This window comes from Calidris pugnax, unplaced genomic scaffold (assembly GCF_001431845.1).
Source record: "Calidris pugnax isolate Ruff unplaced genomic scaffold, ASM143184v1 scaffold44, whole genome shotgun sequence".
NCBI lineage: Eukaryota > Metazoa > Chordata > Aves > Charadriiformes > Scolopacidae > Calidris > Calidris pugnax.
In genome coordinates this window covers 4,458,170-4,478,128 of record NW_015094506.1, presented here as the reverse complement: position 1 = coordinate 4,478,128, position 19,959 = coordinate 4,458,170, and the positions used below count along the sequence as shown (strand labels likewise).

Below are 19,959 nucleotides of genomic sequence, written 5' to 3'. Positions count from 1 at the left end.
AACCCGAAAGATTTTTATCTGTCCTCAGAGAAGCACTTTTTAAACAAATTGTAACCAGTTATAACTCTACACTGTATGGCTCTGAGGACATATTCTCCAGCCAAGGCAACAAATTCTTTGTGCATTCAGGAGGGGAGGAATATGCCCCCGAATATTTTATGACATCTTATAAGGAAATGGAGGGCAGACTTATCTCTGTCTTATTCCAACCTGTCTGTGATGATTATCTCAGTGGGCTCTGTGAAGACCTGCTGTAACTGGTTTGCCACCTTCTTGAATACAAATAATTTCCCATAAATTGCAGCCCCTGCTTTTCAAAGAGGTTTGGAAATGATACATTTTTTTGTTTTAAAAACATTATTATATTATGGCAATATTCCACCATATTCTTGCCAAGTTTCTTATTAGTATCAGCAGCATCCACCACAATCCGGCTATTCCCTCTGCTCAGCAAGCTGCCTTCTCAGTGGATGATGAAACTTGGCATGGATAAAGAGTAAATCTTATTAGCGATGCCCACACGTGCTGTGCAAGGGCTTGTACGTGATCCATAGTGCTGAAGGAAGACATGCAATCTGATTACAAAAGGGGATTTTGTAAAGGGTTCATCTCTATGGTTGCTCAGTCAGCACAGGCAAAGCTTGCACATCTCTTTTTTTAAATGGTTTGAGATAAAATCTGCTTCGGTCTGTTCTGATTTCCATGCATAGCCCACAGGAATTTAGAAAAGCAAGGCTTTCCTTTTCCTACTTTTTCATGCTTTGTTATACTAATATTTAGCATTTAGAAAGCACTTTACCGTTTCAACTCACTGCCTAATTAAATATCACTGTAAGATACTAACTCCCCTAAAAAGGTAACAGTTATTCAGGCATAGTACTGCACCATGAGATCTTATATTTTACACTTCTGTTCTAAAAATAGGGAACTGCTGTGATTTCTCACAATAAGATAGCAGCAGGGAAACACTGACTTTTTAACAGTAATGACATTAGGTGGTACTCCCTCCCTGATGTTAGGGGCCTAATTCTTATTGATGGGAGCACTGCTGTAAGGCAACAAAGAGGTTTTTAGGTGCTTGAAGACTACCAGGTAGCTTCGTTCCCAATTTTGCATCCTGTACCATGTTCCCCAGTTGCCTGACCTGTCTGCATGTTCCTGATCTCCAGCTAGAACCAAATCCAGAAGTAAGAAAGTCTGAGCACACTTCAGATGTGATTGCAGACCGTGTGTAGAGCAGCCTATTCTAACATGTCCTGATGGTCCTTCCTGGTATGGCTCAAAGCATGCATGAAATGCTGTCAGCAACAAACCATAAAAACACATAAAAATACCAGCTTTACCATTATATGGCCCTCTATTAAAAAAGGGTTGAGATTGGAAGGGACCTCTGGAGACCATCTGGTCCAAATCTCTGCTCAAGTAGGGTCACCTGCAGCTGATTGTCCAAGATCATGTCTAAATGACTTTTGAATATCTCCAGGATGGGAGACTCCAGAACCTCTCTGGGCAACCTGTAGCAGCGCTCAGTCACCCTCACGGAAAAAAAAAGTTTTCTGATGTTCAAATGGAGCCTCCTGTGTTTCAGTTTGTATTCATTGCCTCTGGCCCTGTCAGATAAAGGGGATGGAATAGCCTGCAGTGAGCCAACTAGTAGAAGCTAATCCACATATTTAATTCCTGTCTCCAAATGAAGTGTGTACTGCAGGACTATCCCTTACAAAATGTTTGGTTCCCTTCAGGGAAACAAAGATGCAAGTCTTGCAGCTCGTGGTGAAATGTTCTCAGCACTGTCTGCCACTCCTGGATAGAGGGTTTGATATTGAAGATACTTTACACCTTTGGAATTAAGGACATTACCTTCAGTCACCTTGACAAGCATTTTTATTCCAAAATTTACCCTTTGAACTCACAAATCTCAGTAGCAAGTATTGCGCAAGTCTTTAAAATTGGGCAGTAGCTAGCTGCTGCTTTTAACTGTCTTTTAATTTTTGCTGAGCTGCTGTTCTTTAAATAGTTGCTACAGCTAATTTATTGCCCTTCCCAGCATTATCTATTGTTGTTATTATTATTATTAATAATTTATTTAAATGTTTCTTTTTGTGTGAATGGTGGAACATAATAGCCATGTCATGGTGATGCAGCACTAACCCTGGGAACTAGGCCTGGTGAAGTCAGGGCTGTGTCACAGTGATCAGAATGTTGGCAGTGGCCATGGAGCAGAGGAGTCATTGGCACAGCTTGCTTTTCTTGCTTCTCCAGACACCATAAAAGCATGTGGCAAAACCATGACACACTGCTGTCCTCTCGCTCCTTAGTCACTAAGCTGGAGATGTGTCAATGCTTTACAGGACAGATAGCCCTTATCTATACTGTGTCATGGTCTCATGAGGAACTGGAAGGTCCCCACAGCCCTGGGCAAAGACAGCTCCACATCCTTTCTCCCTGGTTGGCCGAGGGCTGGGCCCCACACGAGGGCCCACACGAATCCTGGCAAGATTCTGAGTGCTGTAGCGGCTATGTCATAGCAGGTAGAGCACTGGTTGTGGCCCCAATCACCATGGAGTTGGTGGTATGGTGGGCCCTCCCTGGTTGGCCGAGGGCTGGGCCCCACACGAGGGCCCACACGAATCCTGGCAAGATTCTGAGTGCTGTAGCGGCTATGTCATAGCAGGTAGAGCACTGGTTGTGGCCCCAATCACCGTGGAGTTGGTGGTATGGTGGGCCCAGTATGATGTCAGGGAGAGGTGGGATGGACAGCCTTGGTGGGAAGCTGGGAGAGCCTTGAGCAGGGAGTCAGGGGCTGCCTGTGGTGACAGTGGTTGGCTATTCCATGTCTTGATTCTCCTGACTATTACAGCCTCATTCCTGAACAGGTACACAACCTGACCATGACGTGATCCATGGCCACTAAGCCAGAGAGCTGTCAACGTTCTACAGGACAGATAAGATCCCCTACTTACACTCCATGGGCAGCTGGAAGGTCCCCACAGTCCTCAGCAAAGGTAGCTGCATACCTGTTCTCCCCAGCTGGCTGAGGTCTGGGTCCCACATGAGCTCCCAGCAACATTCTGAGTGCTCTAGTGGCTATGTCACAGTGGGCAGAGCACTGGTGGTGGCCCCAGTCATTGTGAGGTTGGTGGCATGGTGGGCCCAGGTGTTAAGCTGGGAGAGCCCTGGGCTGGGAGGCAGGGGCTACCCGTGGCAATGATAGGTGGTTATTGTGTTTGTTGGTTCTCATGTCTATTACAACCTCAGCCTTGGTCAGGGACACAATGAGCTCATGGTATGCTCCTGTCCTCTGCCCCCAAGCTAGAGAATGTCGTGACTTTTACAAGGACATCTACCTAAGGGCTATGGAAACACATATAGCCCTGCTGCTGCCCTGTCATCATCCTACAAGAAGCTGGACAGTGCCTGCAGCCACTGAGAGGGGAGCTCCACACCACCCACCATCTCTGTCTTAAACTTATCTCAAAATAAATTTTCTGGTTCATGTACCCATGGGCTGTTTTTGGCTGTCTTTTTTGGGAAACCTTTTGGGGCTTTTCCTTTCTCATAAGGATTGCATAAGCCTCAATTTCTTAGGAAGCTGGGCTAAAATAAATTCAGAGCAGATTAAGTGTCATATCTAAGATTAGAGTCTGCAAGCATGGATATGTAAACCAGTTTGCTGCCTTTTTTGAGCAATGTAGCACATGTGTATGATAAAGGGAAGAGCAGGTCCTTCAAGCAGCGTAAGTGAACCCAACTGGCTCCTTGGGAGCTTGTGAGAATCCCTTTCACATCTAGACTTCACAACTCTGATGGGCAATCTAGGATGCACGAATGAACAAATCTTAGGTTTAGCATCAGAATAGACAGACCCTAAGTAAGGTAGAATAAAAGCTGAAGGACTCACTTGATTTATAGGCACCAACTGTTACATCCTGTAATACTTAATTTCACTTATAGGCCTGAGATCAGCTTGTCCTTACCAAAAAAGCGGAAGGAAAACCAAGTGAAACATCCGAAAATCCTCTCATTACAAGTCTAAAATACCTAGACTGAAAAGTTTTTTGTTACCATCCTGGTAGGACTGCTACTGTCACAAGAGCAGCTGAACCACCCTGCTCTAGCAAAATAAGCTTTCCTACTGGATGCACGAGTGCAATGTACCGTGAAGTTGCATGTGAGCACCTGTGCTTTTAAGGATAAGGAACATACTGCATGGCAGCCAGCTGACCTGCGTTTACAGCTGAAGACCTAAAACTACAGCTACCCTACCAGCTAACATACAACACAGAAGGAGTGCTAGTTAAACAGATCATGTCTTTTAAAGTGATAAACCGAGCAGAAACCGCAGCATGGGGACAGGTTTGTTCTACTGCCTTATGTAAGAAGTAAACCAGTTTCAATATAGCATGATGAGGCACTGCTGGCAGGGAAACACAACTCAGAGTAACTCCTACCTCCTCAATATGCTGTGCTGTGGGGAGAAAAGCACACTCTTGGTACGTGGAGGCAAACCCAGGCTTGGGAGTGCTCCCTGCAGCAAGTGAGATGGCAGTGTGGGCTGAACTGGACAAACTAGGTGAGTGCTGGGGCCTCGATGCAGGCAGGAAGGCTGCAGCAAAGCCAGCAGTGTTGTGATTTCACTGCCACCAAGCCCATGGCATCGGAGCTCACGCAAGCAGCAACAACCAGCCACAAACACAGCTTGCCACGTGAGCACAGATAACCTTCAAATAACAGCAAGGGGATAAAACAGTGCATTTGTAGGGACGCTGGGTCATGAAGAGAGGAGAGGAGGAGACAAGCAAAACCTTCCCCAGGCTCAGTGGTGATAATTGAATCAGCATACGGAGAGAATCTCGCACAGATGGGACCAGATTTCTAACCCCCACCAAATGAAGAAGCTCAGTTGAGATCAGCAGCAGAGTGCTGTTTCACACTGTATGAGGATCTCCCTGTTGGCATAAATTAGCCTTTAGAAAAACAGACTCCCATTTAGTTTGCCGAGTCCTGCCCCAAATACACAGACTTTTTTTAGCTCCCTCTGTGGAGCTGCATGGTCATATGACCACTAAGGAGCACATGAGCAATTACTGCTACAGTGGAAAAGGAAGAGATGTAAAAGAAAAATTGAAAGTTACTACAAAACAAAAATACATATCTTAAACCTGCCTATTAAAGACAAACTGTTAATTAAGCCACCTTGCCTATAGTTAAATTACATCACACTAACATTTCATCCCTGGCAAGCATGAGTGACAGTTCTATACTTTGGAGTTTTATAAGACAAAAAAAGAGCTCAATACTCTTTTTTTTTTTTTTTTAGAAATCTAATGATCTTCTTTCAAACCTTCACACAGACAAGACTTCCTGGGACAAGCAGCTCCTACCTTGCTCAAGACCAACGTGTCTGGTCTGGCAAGATCAAATGGTGTCAAAGAAGACAAAGTCCAAATCTCCATGAGATAAATCATTCACTACACTTCAATAAAGGAAGAAGTGTCTGAGTTTACTGCCAAAACGACATCATTCAGAGAATATAAGAATAATTGTACAAAATCATTCCAAGGGTTCCTTCAGTTCAGTATCCTCTGTTCAACAACAGGAGAACATAAGTACCATCTTGGGAAGGACTACAAGAAGCAGGAAAAATTCAGGGTGATCTTTTCCTGGAACAATCTTCTAGCTTCAAGTCATGTAATAACTTGAAGGAACTGACATAAAGGGTGTATGTAGAGCATCATGTTCAGTAGCCACAAATATATTTATCCTCTGAATTTTTTCAGTCCATTTTTGAACCCCTTTCTGCTTGTGGCCTCCTCAAAACCCTGTGGTGCTGACTTTCACAATTATATGCTGTGGGGAAAGCGGTTGCTTTTTGTATTAAAGATAATTTATTACAGCTTATAAATTCACTGAGTGCCCTTTAGTTCTTGTGTTGTGAGAAATAACAAGTAGTCATTTCATATTCCCTTGCTCTGCTCTGCACATCTTTTATAGATCTGCATAGTATCTCCTGCTTTTTTTTTTTTCCCCAAGCTAATGAAACCATTTAGTACTTCCTCCTGTATAAACCACTCTATACCTTAAATCACACTTGCTCTCCTTCTCTGTAATCCTTCTAGTTCTTTGCAATATTCAAGGTTGAAAATGCACCAGGAATTTATAGGGTAGTACAATGATGCTTTTCAGCTTAACCTGTTCTTTTCTCAGTAACTCTTAAACATTCCCTTTGCCTTTTTCACCTCTGTGTAACACTGAGCTGATGTTTTCATAGATCTATACAAGACAACTGTAAGATGTCTTTTACAAGCTCTAATAACTAATTTAGAACCAGTCACAGAACGGCAAAGAACACTGAGAAGATAAAGATACTTAAAGTCTGAAAGGAGGAGGATTTTGACAATTCTAGCAGATTCAGTGAAAAGTAGCAATGTGGTAATTTTGCAGTAAGCTGGATTGATTTCTTGTGAGTCATCTTCCTACATAGTCTTAGTTGCTATAGAGTAACATGGAGATTTCCTGCGTTGTGGCAAAAAGGGGATAGGTGAGCACTGGATCTGAATTGCGTGGATCAATGAAACATGGATCCAACTAAGTGATTTTGAAGATGCATTTAAGACTGCAGGGCCTAGAAGAAGAGATGGAAACCACATCCTCGTCAGTTTCCACATCCTCATCAGGAATTGGGAATTTGGGGACAAACGACCCTTTTTGATAGTAGGTGTACAGTTTTGCATTGTAACACAAGCCACTGGAGACTGATGTTCCAGACCATTTATGATTGGACTAAAAATTATGAACAAAGGAAGAGGTGGAAGATCAGAGAGGAAAAAGAAATCATGGTGGGAAAGGTTTCAAGAGAAGAGATTATTACAACAAGAAATAACACAGAGGACATTTTGGACAAATTGTTTACATGACACTGTATCTTTAAATATGTTCACCAGGCAGGATGCCTAATTAGCTGTTCTTCCTTCTGTAAGAAGTAAGATTTAAATTTTTCTTGATGCTTAATAAATGAATGGAAGTCCAAAGCATATTTTACAGAGAAAATGATATACAAGCAATGCAGAGACTGAGTGAGTGAAATCATAATGTTGCCTAAACTACCAACACCAAGCCATAAAATACACTTTTTAAAATATCTTGGAGACACTAATTGATTTAGCATAGAATCCCCCACTCCACACAATGCAGGCCTCAGAAGACAAGTTGGGAGAGAAAGAAAAAAAAAAGCGCATAAGCAACACAAATTGTTCAGCTTAAACATTAAGTTTTGAAGCAATACATTTCACCCGCACAGTGCCAGACCTCCAACATCACCCATGCAGATGCTGTATTTTGAAGCAGATTGGCCCTTTTTCTTAATCTTTTGAAAATGCCTTTGCTTTCTTGCTGGAGACTTCAAAAGTAAACGGCTTCAGAATCTCTCTGTTGATCAAGGCCAGCACTGAATTTTTTCTCAAGTGAATCTAGCACTCTCATTCACCTTTGTGTTTTGTGTGAATTCTAATCTATCTCCTTAGTAACTCTAACTGAAGGTGGCCTTCACGCTGGATTGGAATACTAGACCAGAAGAGAAGGTTATTTTGCCACATGTGCTGAAATAGCATTTACAGGCTCATAGTTATTTTACTGGTAGCAGACATCTTAGAACAGAAATGCGTGTGCCACCTAGATTGAGAGGGAACACAGGTACATGCAGAAACATGAGCTTGGACTTTGCCTTCTCAAGCCTGAAGAGGATGAGATAAGCCATAGTGGAAAAATAGGAAGGCTTCAGGGAGTAGGACAGAAATAATGCAAGGAAAGTTTTGGAACAAGAGAGAAATGCAAACACTGACCAGGCAATTCTAAAAAGAGACTTTGAATAGATACGTACAAGTTTAAGCAAAACAAACTACAGTATTGAACTCAAACAGTTCAATTGTTGCCAAATGCATCAGTCTAAATGAAGGCAAGGCTTCTTAATGGATGACAATGTACTCCACAGCTCTTGACAACCTTTTCACTCCTTGACAAGATCTTGGAAAGGAGAACTGAAATTGCAGGAAGAAGTCCTTCTGAACATGGGAGATAGCGTTGCTATTGATCTTCATTGTTTATTTTTGTAGCTGGCTTTGCAGCTTCTCCATACTTAAAAAGCTCTAAGAATCCTTTTGCTGGCTTCTAAGAATTCATCAAGTCAGAAGGAAGAATCAGAAGTTTGGATTTAAGGTCTAGAGAGTTAAGCAACTACAAACATTCTGCAAATGAAAAATTTAGCCATTGGGCAAAATATTGATTAAAGATGTCTACTATCCATTGCTTTGTTATTACATCAGTTCTTTTGATTGGTTTAACTACAACTGCCCTGCACTAAGACAAACCTTGAAATACAATGCTATTTAGATCTGAAACATTGTTAATTTACCTTCTTTAGTCTTTCATAGAAGTTGCAGTCTCCTTCAGGTTTTTTAGTTCCAGCTGATCCTAACATGATCAGGCATGGATATTGGAATAGCATGTCTATCAAGTGGAGCCTGATTCTCATTTAGAAACAAAGCAAAATAGCAGGTCATTGTCTTAATTTGGAATCGAACCTAAACAAATAGTTTTAGAGACTTGAGAACAGTCTGTCAGTTTTTCCAGTCATTTTTCATTTCAAAGTTCTCTATTTTCTTTTCAATGTGAAACAAAACACAGAAATGTTGAAAGGAATTACGCGTCATCCTCCCCTCCCCCGCTCCCCATCAGTAATTCTGGTCTAGTTTTACAAGTCTAAGGAGGGGTGAAAACAAACTTCAGCCAAACATTTGGATGCTTACATGAATTAAACTACCAAGACTTTAAAGTTGTGCCAGCTCTGAGAAGCGTAAAAGGATTTGGACTTCTCTGATATGCTCTTTCTTTGTTGTGAGAAAAAGGAGCAAACATGGATGTGGGCTATTCTTTTTTTTTGTCTACTTTTCTTATTGTTGTTGTAATTGTCTCAAAGAAATATAAACAAAGACAAGAGAAGTATGAATTTCAGGGCGCTTCCGAAAGAGCTTTGTGTTCAAACTTTCATCCTGTGCATCATCAAGCAACTGCTTTTCACTTCTCCACGTCTGTTAACCCACCCACATTGCAATCCTATAAGATCATACACATTTATGTCACTCACTGTTACTGCTTCCAGTCATATGTCAATCAGAGTTACTCCCTGTCTACCCTGGGTGGTTGTCAATCTGTTATCAGGGCAGAATCACTTTAACTTGCTCTAAAAATTTATGTCTTTTGTCATGACTTGTAGGACAGAAATATCCTCTGCTAATAAAAAGTGTTAGCAGCATAGAATGGTTTGGGTTGGAAGGGACCTTCTCCTGATATACGCAGATGTTATTCAGCATTTTTCACCTGTATTTCTTCTCATCTTCCTCCTTTAAACAAGTTACTTTTATTCTAGTACAGAAAAAAAAGACTTAGGTCCCTGTTGAAATGCTTTCAGCCGTCCACCGATAAACCCAACCTATTTAAACAATTGCTCTCTTGCTATACTTTTTAAGCCTTTTTTTGTAAAGCGAGATAAACATCTCAAGTATTACATGCTTGGATACTATTTTGTGTGTTATCAGCCAGTATGCAAGCATAGAAGCCTGTTATCAATTTCTGATTTCTGCTTAAAAAAATCAAACCAACTTCAAGGGAAAGTCAACTGGAATTTCACCGTATGAAAACAGACATCAATCAACTCACTTCATAAGGGCAATATGCAATCATTTCACCTGAAGACCTGTCCAACCTTTTTGACAGAGTTAAGAGATATAAGTCCTCTTTCCACATGACCTCAGATATATTTCACTGGCCTGTGCCAAAGTTTCCATGCCTAGGCAGACATATCAGATGTGAATTTCCTAATAAGAGTGATGTCCAAACAGGCTATATTCCCACCTGGAGTACTGTGTCCAGCTTTGGAGTCTTCAACACAGGAAGGACATGGATCTGTTGGAACAGGTCCAGCGGAGGGCCACGAAGATGATCAGAGGGATGGAGCATCTCTCCTGTGAGGACAGGCTGAGAGAGCTGGGGTTGTTCAGCCTGGAGAAGAGAAGGCCCCAGGGAGACCTTATAGCGGCCTATTAATATCTTAAGGGAGCCTATAGGACAGCTGGAGAGGGACTCTTTGTCAGGAAGTGTAGTGAGAGGACAAGGGGTGATGGTTTTAAATTGGAAGAGGGGAGGTTTAGATTAGATACTAGAAAGAAATTCTTTACAGTCAGAGTGCTGAGACACTGGAACAGGTTGCCCAGGGAAGTTGTGGATGCCCCATCCCTGTAGGTGTTCCAGGCCAGGCTGGATGGGGCTTTGAGCAACCTGCTCTAGTGGGAGGTGTCCCTGCCCATGGCAGGGGCGTTGGAACTAGATGATCTTTAAGGTCCCTTCCAACCGAAACCATTCTATGATTCTATGATTCTCTCCTTTAGGTACTTGGGAATGCTCCAGGTGTGGTTTCACAGTGCCTTCTCCCATTCCAGATGTGTCTAGCCCTTTTATAGCCTATTACACAACAGTGCCATGCAGCTCATTTAATTTAATCCTTAAGTGCTTTAACACAAAGGATATGATAAAATGCAAAGTATTAGAAGCACTATCAACAGAAATAAAACTGTCACCTGGATAAAAGACAGCCCTTTGTAAAACATATCTTTTCAATAAAAGCTATGGAAATGCAGTATGAAGATTTATTTATTTATTTAGAGTGAAATTTAGTCTAAGCATGAAAGTTACCCTTTAGTATATCAGGTCTACTAAATAGGTCCTCTGCATTGTTTTACAGGCAATCAGAGAAGCCTGTGAGGGCTCACTGAAGGGTGCTGTTTTCTTGCTATAACGACGCAAAGGAAGAGCAGCTCTCGTTGCAGGAGAAGCACTGCTGATACCACTACCTGCAGCAGGGGAGATATTCTACTCTCCCCTAGCCCCTGTTGCAGACAAGAGAAACAAGCATTCAATTATTTTTGGTGTTAAATATCTGCTTCTAATCACCTGAATTTCTCATGGTCACACATGCAATCATCTGCTGTCTTAAATATTTTAAAAATATTGGCACTTGAGCCAACAGTTCAAATAGATTGCAATTTGTAACCACCTCACCCTTCCTCCTCCTCCAACTTAAAATGCATGAAAAAAATAAGCCTCATAATGATCAGAGTGGCTCGCATATGGACATTCACTCTTCCTTTTATGATTTCTTTATTTCTTTTTCATCATGACTTGATAGTGTTCAGTGAAGATAAGCAGATACCCTCCACTACCACTTTATCATCATGCTGTTTTGCCAGAAGCTCCGTAGATGAATGGCTACCAGTGGTTAACAAAAGAGCAAAAGTATGATGCTTAAAATGTGCACAGCTTGAACAGGGCATATATCCTGGTCAACTTCAACTTCCTGAAGTTTGTCAAAAGAAGTCTGTTTTGAAAATTATTGCTTAATGAAGTATTAGTACAGAAACCAAAACAGGTTCTACCCCATATATTATGATATCTTGTTAAAAGTAAAGTCCAGTCCACCAGGAAGAAGTGGTATGAACAGGGATTTCAGCAGAGGTTTGGTTTGATTCAAGCAACTATTCACAAGTGCAGATGCAGAGGTTAACTCCTTTTTCGTGAAATTTCTACCCCATGGTGTTAAAGTTAGTTAAAGTTGCATATAGATTTTTACCATCTTTGCTTGTTCATAGATATCGTTTTCCTTTACATTTTCCAGCTTCTCATGTTAAGAAGCATATCATTACATTACCTATTGCAAAACAGAGAACAATACAGTGGAGTACCAAACTCAGCCTCTAGAGACATTCAGCACTGCAAGGGGGGCATTTTTAAAAGATACAGAAGAGTGGTTTCGGCAGGACGTGTAGCAGGGGAGCTTTTTTGGAAGCAGACAGATGTAGGAAAAGAGGAAGATGAGGCAGAAAAATAGAAACAAGGATCAGAGCCAACTGACATGAAAGGGGATTTCAGGCCAGGAAGCTTGAAAGCAAAATTCTTAGGTTTATTGAGAAAAAATTATTGTTAATATTTTTCAGATCCATTTTGCATAGTGCTAGTGTAATGGAAGCAGTCCCTGAAACAGTGATTTCTGTATATGGATTTCTAACAGCTGACATGAGCTTAAAATACCTTTTTATGTAGGAGCAGTTCAACTTCCCCCCAATATGTTCTGTGCTTTCCTTCCTTCTATTTCACTGGGACTAAAATCAGCTCCTTTGAGGACAGTCCACCTCTTCCTTCTGCTGCCTCGTCTCCTGCATCTCCAATGAGAGTCCTCTGCAACGTCACCATTGATGTCACAAGCAGAGGGCTAAGATGGTAAATATAAGACATGGGGTGAAAGAAGAATCAGTAGTGGGAACAAGTGAACTGTCAGAAAACCAAGAGACTATTTTCATGGCAATGCTTGTTTCCTTAGAGATGAAAAATGAGGAGGAGTCAGATGAAGGAAATCTCAGTGATTAGAAAGTGAATTGGATTTTGATATTTTATGCATTCAGTGGGATTTCAGTAACTCTTTACATACAAAATGAAGATGTGAAATGAAAGACATGAAACTTAAGACTTAGTTTAGCTGTAAAATTGTCTTTAGGTATGCATATAGGAAATGTATACAGAAGAAAAAATCCTGTTGAATTTTATTCCTTGCCTTTGACTACAAAAACATAGGAGAATGTCTTACTATTAATTGTGCATATAAAGCAGGCCATAAATTTCATTCTAAAAAGCCTGTGAAAAGTCTGGGGGTGGGGGTGGTGGTAATGCAATGACAAAAAGGTTCATTTTTACTCCTGGTGATACAATAGGTCACCACAAAAACTGCTGCAGTAAAAACCAATTAAAGAGCCAAAAGAATAGAAAAGCTTAACTATACACAGGACTGCAATCTCCTTGCATTTATCCTGAAGAGAGAAATAGTCATTTTATCATATTAGAAAGCCTCAAATAAATTTAAGAGACTTGTACTCTTATGAATATAGGGTCTGTCCCACAAACATTGGAGTAATGGACATAAATATTTTCACAATGCCTTAGCAAACACCTATCTTAAAATGCAGTGAATTTAATGCAGGAAATTGCCACTCTGTTTTCTATATTGTTGCTTGTCTTGGTTCTTATCAATTTGACTGCATAACATACACATTCTTGCTCTTACCCCACGTGTTAAAAGCATAGAATAGAGTCTAGCCAGAGGAAGGAATTCAGCATAAATAATCTAACAAAATGATAAAAAAGCAAGGCAGTAACAGAGCATCAGCATTATACTTCTCCTCATACCTCTCATGCATCCCAAATTCTATATGTTGTCTGGTATTAACTGAAGAACATATCATCAATCTCATGTATTACCAGTTATATTATCAGCATCTAGATAGCAAACAGCTCTGTCTCCAACTGCTAGATCACATTCTCTTGGCAATAATCTCAATTAAATCAAGACACTATCTTCTCTAAACTATTTGTTACTGTCTTTTTGGTGGAGATTATGACCTGTACCTTTGAATCTTGTAAAACAAAACATATGAAATATTTTTCATGTGCTTCAGCATGAAGTCAGCTCATTAGCTTAAGTAGGTGATGGTATTTGGAGGTAACTTAGCTGACTTACGAATATCCACAGGTAGAATGTGAAAATGTATTTTTGCATTCCTAGCAATAAGGAGATCATTATTTTTATTATTTTGTTATTTTTTAAATTTAAAAAATTGCATTTTATCAAGTTATTATAAATTAGGCTATTGGTCTTGACTTTCTATTCTGAAAAACTTTTTTCTATGCATTTTGTTCATTATTACTATTACATTAGGAGAGCAAGGACAGTAGTAAAAGGTCCAGTGATGAAGAAATGCATTTTTTAAAAATAATTATTTGTACTGTTGTAGTGCCTGGAGACTCCTATGAGGTCTTCATTTTGCTATGAACAAAACCAGTTTAATAAACAGTCTTTGAAGAGCTTAATTTTGTTTTGTGAGAAGGCAACAGTCAAATCATAAGTGGAGGGAGCAAGTGACACAATTTTGCTTAGAATTGTCTGTGGCTGCCTGAACTGTACTTGCCTGAATTGCAGCTTACCAGCAAGTAGTTAATTTCTAGGAACAAAATTACTAGAAACAAGGCTACTTCTTTTTCAGTCCAATTTTTCTTGGGGACAAAATGGTGGAAAACTAGCAGTGTTCTCAGTTAAAGTCATTGTAGCTTTGCAAAAGCAGCCCCCAATGCTTGTTTTGCTCGTGCAGTCTAGGAAATGCCATGTGTATTTCCTACTTACAAACTCAATTTCAGAGCTGCTCAGAACCTCAGCTATATCCCTTCAGAACAGAGAAAAGGTATAGTTCAATTTTTAATAAGCAGCGGCAACCTGAAATTGGTGCAAGCTGCTTAGCTCTAGATAAAGCTACGACAGTTAAACCACTGTTAAAACCCCAAAGAGAGAACGTCTGGGAATCAGGAGCGCTTCCAAAAAACCTGCAGCATTTAATTGACTCTTGTGATACACAGCAAGGTATGACTACAGTCATATGAAACTTAAGAAATCTTCATTTTGTTTTCTCAATCTTCCCTTTCTTTGAAAACAAAACTAATTTTGTTGTTCACATTTCCCACTCTGGAAGCTTGGTTACCTGCAGTGCATTGCAGTAAAATTTGAGGCTAGCCTCTCTAATGAAACAGAAGATGGCTTATAACTCAGACCATCGTATTTCCCTGCGGTAACTTTTGAAACGGATCTAGCAGCTTAGTTTTGCCTTTCTCTGGCACCAGCTGCAGCCAAAAAGTGCTCCAGAACACAAGTTCCTCTGCCCTTATACTAGAAGAGCCATAGCAAAGCACTTGAATTTTAGTTCCTTTTAAACTGCCCTGCCCCACACACACACACACACACACAAAAAAAAAACCAAACCGTGGGCACCAGAGTCAGCCCACAGGCATGGTACAGTGACAGCATTTTTTGATTGGTTATGTCTAAAGAGGAGATTTCTCTGCCTCTAATTTTTTCTTCAGCATCTTCAGAGATTGCTCTGTAAAAATAGCCCTGAGTTTGCTAGGAGGCATCTCTTTGAAGGGAGGAATAGACTTAAAGCATGGGGCTTGGAATAGAGCTGCAGGGAGAAGCCATTCTCTCAGCTGCATTTATAGATCCATTTTTTTTCACATACCGGGACACTAAAGAAGCAATTCTGTGTTTGAGTATCAGATTCCTACCCACTACAAGTGAGAGCAAGTCACACCTACAGCCCTTCCTATAACTTTCTGCTCAGACTTAACACAGATGAGGATTATGGCAGTCAGACCACTGGTCTGGTCTTCCAAGCGTTCTCCAAGAGTACACAAGTGTGATGCTCAAGTGCTGTTCTCTTCAAGGTAGGCAGTGACAACCACATTATTTTTTCTCATGTGTCTAGATGTCTAGAACAACTTGACTTCTCTCTAGCTTAAACCACATTTAGCTCCTGAAATGTGTAGTCTAAACAAACCTGCTGCCCTACCATTCTCCTTGACCTGGTCATGCTTTGATTTTCTATTCTTTTAAAAGCTACCCAAGGATCTGTTAAAAGTTTTGGCTTTATTGAGACAATCTGTGAAATTTGAGTATGTAATTTTTTCTAAATTCATTTTCCCAGCCCATGAGAGGTTAAGCACGCTGAAGTCTCTTAAGATGGTATCAAGTTCATTGTCCCTTGTCTTAATGTACCAAAGCTGCCCACGGCTTTAGGAGCAAGAAAAACAAGTTTAAGACACTCAGGCCCTAACTAGCAGGCTGCACTGCAGTAGTGCAGCAATAAGAGAACTGCATAAAGCAAAATTATATTGCTTTTAGCTTCCCTATGTTCCCTCGCTGGCATCCAGCCCATTTCTAAGCTATGTCAGAACAATTTCTATGGGTTAGTTTTCCTTGATGTCAGAGTAGCAGCTGAGCAATTAATTCTTCTTTACTTCATTTGGAAATGAAAAAAGGCCAGTAACAAACCCTTCAACTACATTACAGGCAGTTTTTGCAAGCAAAGTAATCAGATCTATTTCTGTTTAGATAAACCAGCATATATTTCTTCTGAGGTACAGCAATGAAAACAGAAAATAAGTGATTTTTAAACATTAACTGCCTGACAGCACAAGCTCAATATGCTGCTCTACAACTTGCATTATGAAGCATTTAAAATAATTTCCATGTACCTTTGAGAGACAGAAGTAAGAAAGACTTGTCTAAACAGCCAAATGCTTCCGTCCTCAGTGTCAGGGCCAAAGATGAATTTTCAGATCACATCCACAGCACTGTGCTTCTCTGAGAAAGACTCTCCTCAGCTAACCCTTTTGGTAACCCGTTTGTCGTCTTCTTAAAAAAAAAAAAAAGAAAAAAAAAAATTAAAAAAGAAGTCTAAAACGACTGAACTGGGAAAGTTCACAGCACAAAGGCTGAGCCAAGCCTTTGTTTAACAGATCTGTTAAATGTACAGATCTGGTCTGCAGAAAACATTCCTTTGGCCTGCTGACTTCCTGTGAGTGTTTGGGTATCTGCATCAGAGCGCGACGCGGGGAGCCCTGAGCTGCTGCCCAGGCAGGGCAGGTTCACCGAGCCCAATATTGCACCACACAGACGAGCTAATTAGGATCCAGAAGCAGCATGGTCCTGTCCACAGAAAGCCGTCTCAGGGCTCAAGAGCCCAGCTTTTTCCAATCTCCTACGCACGGCTCTGCCTCTTCTGAATACGAGCTGGTTCACGCAGTGTGGGGTGTGAGGAAGCAATTAGGACAGTAAATAAAATCCAAATGCGAGTACCAGTGCGGTTTCTTTCTATAATCTCTGTCCCTGCTTTAATGAATTTTTGCTATACAAATGGCAGGCCATCGGAAGAGGCCTGGCTCCTAAAATATATTTGATGCCACGGATCATGCCAAGTCACCACTAGCTAAGAATCTTACAGTCACAGAGGCTTTAGATCATTGAACATGAATAAATCTTGTTCTCCTCTCTTTATTCCCCCCCAACGGGCTAGCATTAGGGTTGTATGAACAATTTCCTCCAGCTGTTTCAGCACGCAGAAGAAAAGTACTTTCCTTTGTCTGATCCAAACCAATTTTTTTCAATTAAGAAAAAAAAAAAGTTCAATCCAAACCAAGATATGTTTTCCTTGTTTCAGGCATCTTTGACTGAAAACAAAGCAAAGGAAGTGAACTACCATGAACCTTACCAAATGTGTAAAAAGCTACAGCTTACCAAAAAATGTGAGATGCAGTAGCTTTAAAACTATTGACAAAAGGTGCCTTTTTTTTTTATAAGAGAATGCTTTAACTATTTGCTTAGAGAAGATTGCAATGTAACTCTTTTCTCACTAATAACACTGCTCACTTTGAATTAAACACTTAAGTGTTCACAACTAGAACACAGATATCCCACTTCCCAAATGTCTTTAGTAATTTGTCCCCAGTCTTTGGCTCAATGAATACGTTAAATTCCTCCAAATTCTCTTCCCAGCAAATTCAGTGTTAATTCTCAAGCTGTTTTGAAAAGACTAAATAAATTACTGAACAAGAAGGTACTGAACCTTTATCTCTGTACTAACTAGACAACAAGAAAAGTCACCGAAGAGGAAAAGTATCCAGGAACTAATATTTGTAGCATATATTGTTGATAAGATTAATTTTATAACCTGTGGGAAAAACAGTAATTTATGCCAGCAGCCATCCAGATTTATGTTCAAATAACATGCATATTGTAAAGAGTAACTTTTATTCCTGGTCATGGCTAGGGTTAGGCCGTGGCAGGCTGCCCTTGCCCAACACAATACCCACCACGCTTTGTGGCTGGTTTCAGCGAGTGCTCATCTCTCAGACAAAAATATATGACCCTTTCTTAATCCTGTGGATTTCAGTCAATGACGTCTGCTTTATTTCAACACACGGACATTCAGTTTTTACAGCACCTGTGATGTGCACGCCACCAATCTCCAATGTTAACCACGCTGTTACAAAGGCTACGCTTCTGTTCGCCTCAAAGGGGTGCAAACAAACTGAATTGTCACTTACTACCTCAGTGCTGGAACCTCTTTGTTGTGGTTTCTAGCCCTCTGCCCATTAGACAGCTTTGCACGGTCAGGTTGCTGATTCAGGCGGGTAATTTGGGTAGAAAACTACTTAGTTCAGCAATCCAGGGAGTCTTGCCTTCACTCCTTGTTTGTGAGTAAAGACAAATTGACAATGACTTTGATGTTTTGTTAACACAAATTGTATTGCTGGGGAACTTCAGCTATAACGCAATCTGGAGAGTGTATGTTTTTGTTTGTTGGGAGCAAAGCAGGCCGCTCTGGACACTTCAGAAGTTGCCAGGAGACTCTGCTGAAACCCCACTAGCCTTTGTACCTGCGACAACTTCAAGGGCTGCTTGAGCATGGTGCTTGCCTTCAGGGCCCATGTGGGGAGCTGCGCTAAAGCAGGAGGTGATGGCAACATAGCAGCTCGAGGAAAGGAGGCAACACTGGCAAGGTCCTTGCCCAGAGAAAGGAGGGCCCCACGTGGGCGAGATGGCAGAGTGCAATTTACAAGCACTTTCACACTCCTGGCTTGTGATAAACAAATGAACCTGCGCTTCTCACGAGTGGGGAGCATGTGAACATACTTGAAAATAGCATCTGAGGCTTCACGTGCGGCGGGAGGCTGACAGCCACTGCCTGAAAGCCTGCCGCAAGCACTGGGTAAGGCTCTGATAGCATCCTCTCTGTTAGCAGGCAGCAGGTCTACCCAGCTCCTCCTGAAGTCTCCGGCTTAAGAGGAGACCTTTTCTAATCATAGGGGCAAAACATATTTCTTTGGTGAGAAGAATTGCATCCCTCTGAAACAACTTCGTATTCTCCCTCAGTTATTTGCTTCTTGGTCCCAGAAGAGGATATTGCTTGCAGGACCAATACCGGAATATTTTCAGATTGTTACATAGTTTTTCGTGTACTACAAAATACACCTCTCTCCTGCTTTGTATTAAAAAGGGTGCGCTCACTGCTATATACACATTTTTTTTTTTGTTTTCACTGCCTATTGTTGTTTTCAAATGCCCCATTTGCTGGCTTGTGCGCCTGCCTTTAACAGAAAAAAATACACATCAATCTGATAGCCCACTAATCTTCCACTGCAGCACTGCCCACCGTGTCCCAGAGACTCGCATTTTTTGTTTATGTTGAGTACACTGCCAAAATTAAACTCCTGCCAAACCATGGAATTTGTAAGAACCATGGTTGTTGTTCTAAATGCAAGGGATTGTCTTGGCTCATTTTCCTTTTCACAACACAAATAGCTTTTTATGTGGAGATTTTTTTGTGTGTAGACTCTGCCTTTTACATTCTCTCTGATATCTTTTCTTACAGCATTTTGAATTTTCTAGAAGAGGAGTGCCCAACCTTTTCTTAGCAATGAGACATTAATTTTACGACTAGCTATTGCATATATAAAGAGTGTAACAGAGCAGTTTCTGCTCCAGTGCTCCATAGATATATATTTAAGCCTGTCTAGGTACCTCTCTCAAACCACGTAAAATCAAGTATATCATCCATAAGCTGTTGTACGGACTGCCATATTTCTATTTGGCAAATTCTTCTCTTTCTAACCAGTAGCTTTGATTCTCTAGTGGCTCTCTTTTTCTTGGCCTTGAAGCTTTGTTACTGCCTGATTTTTCATGGTGGACATCAGGAGACAGCAAGAAGTAGTGAAAACATGGTTTGCCTCTTCAAACCATTTGCAGCCTAACCTAGGATATCCCAGACTTTCCATCTTTGTACAAACATAACACCTTTCAAATTTCTGTTACATGGTTTCATAACTGAGTTTTACTGTTTCAGTTAGCAGAAAACTACTTAATACATCTAGTGCTTCAAAACCAGCCATTGTCAGAAAATAAAGGTCTGTTCTGAGTGCCTGCCTTTTCCTGTCGTCTATTCTTGCAGCAACAAAGTTCTGTTTAAGTCCTTT

At 40.9% G+C, this 19,959-nt stretch overlaps 1 protein-coding gene across 1 annotated transcript in view; it reads right to left on the bottom strand.

Moving 5' to 3' along the window:
* Positions 1-16,294, bottom strand: part of GRAP2 (GRB2-related adaptor protein 2) — a 74,085-nt gene extending 57,791 nt beyond the window's left edge. Inside the window, exon 1 of the mRNA XM_014963472.1 lies at positions 16,180-16,294. The gene's annotated coding sequence lies outside the window, so the exon portion shown is untranslated. The remainder of the gene's footprint in view (positions 1-16,179) is intronic.
* Between the last annotated feature and the right edge of the window lie 3,665 nt (positions 16,295-19,959).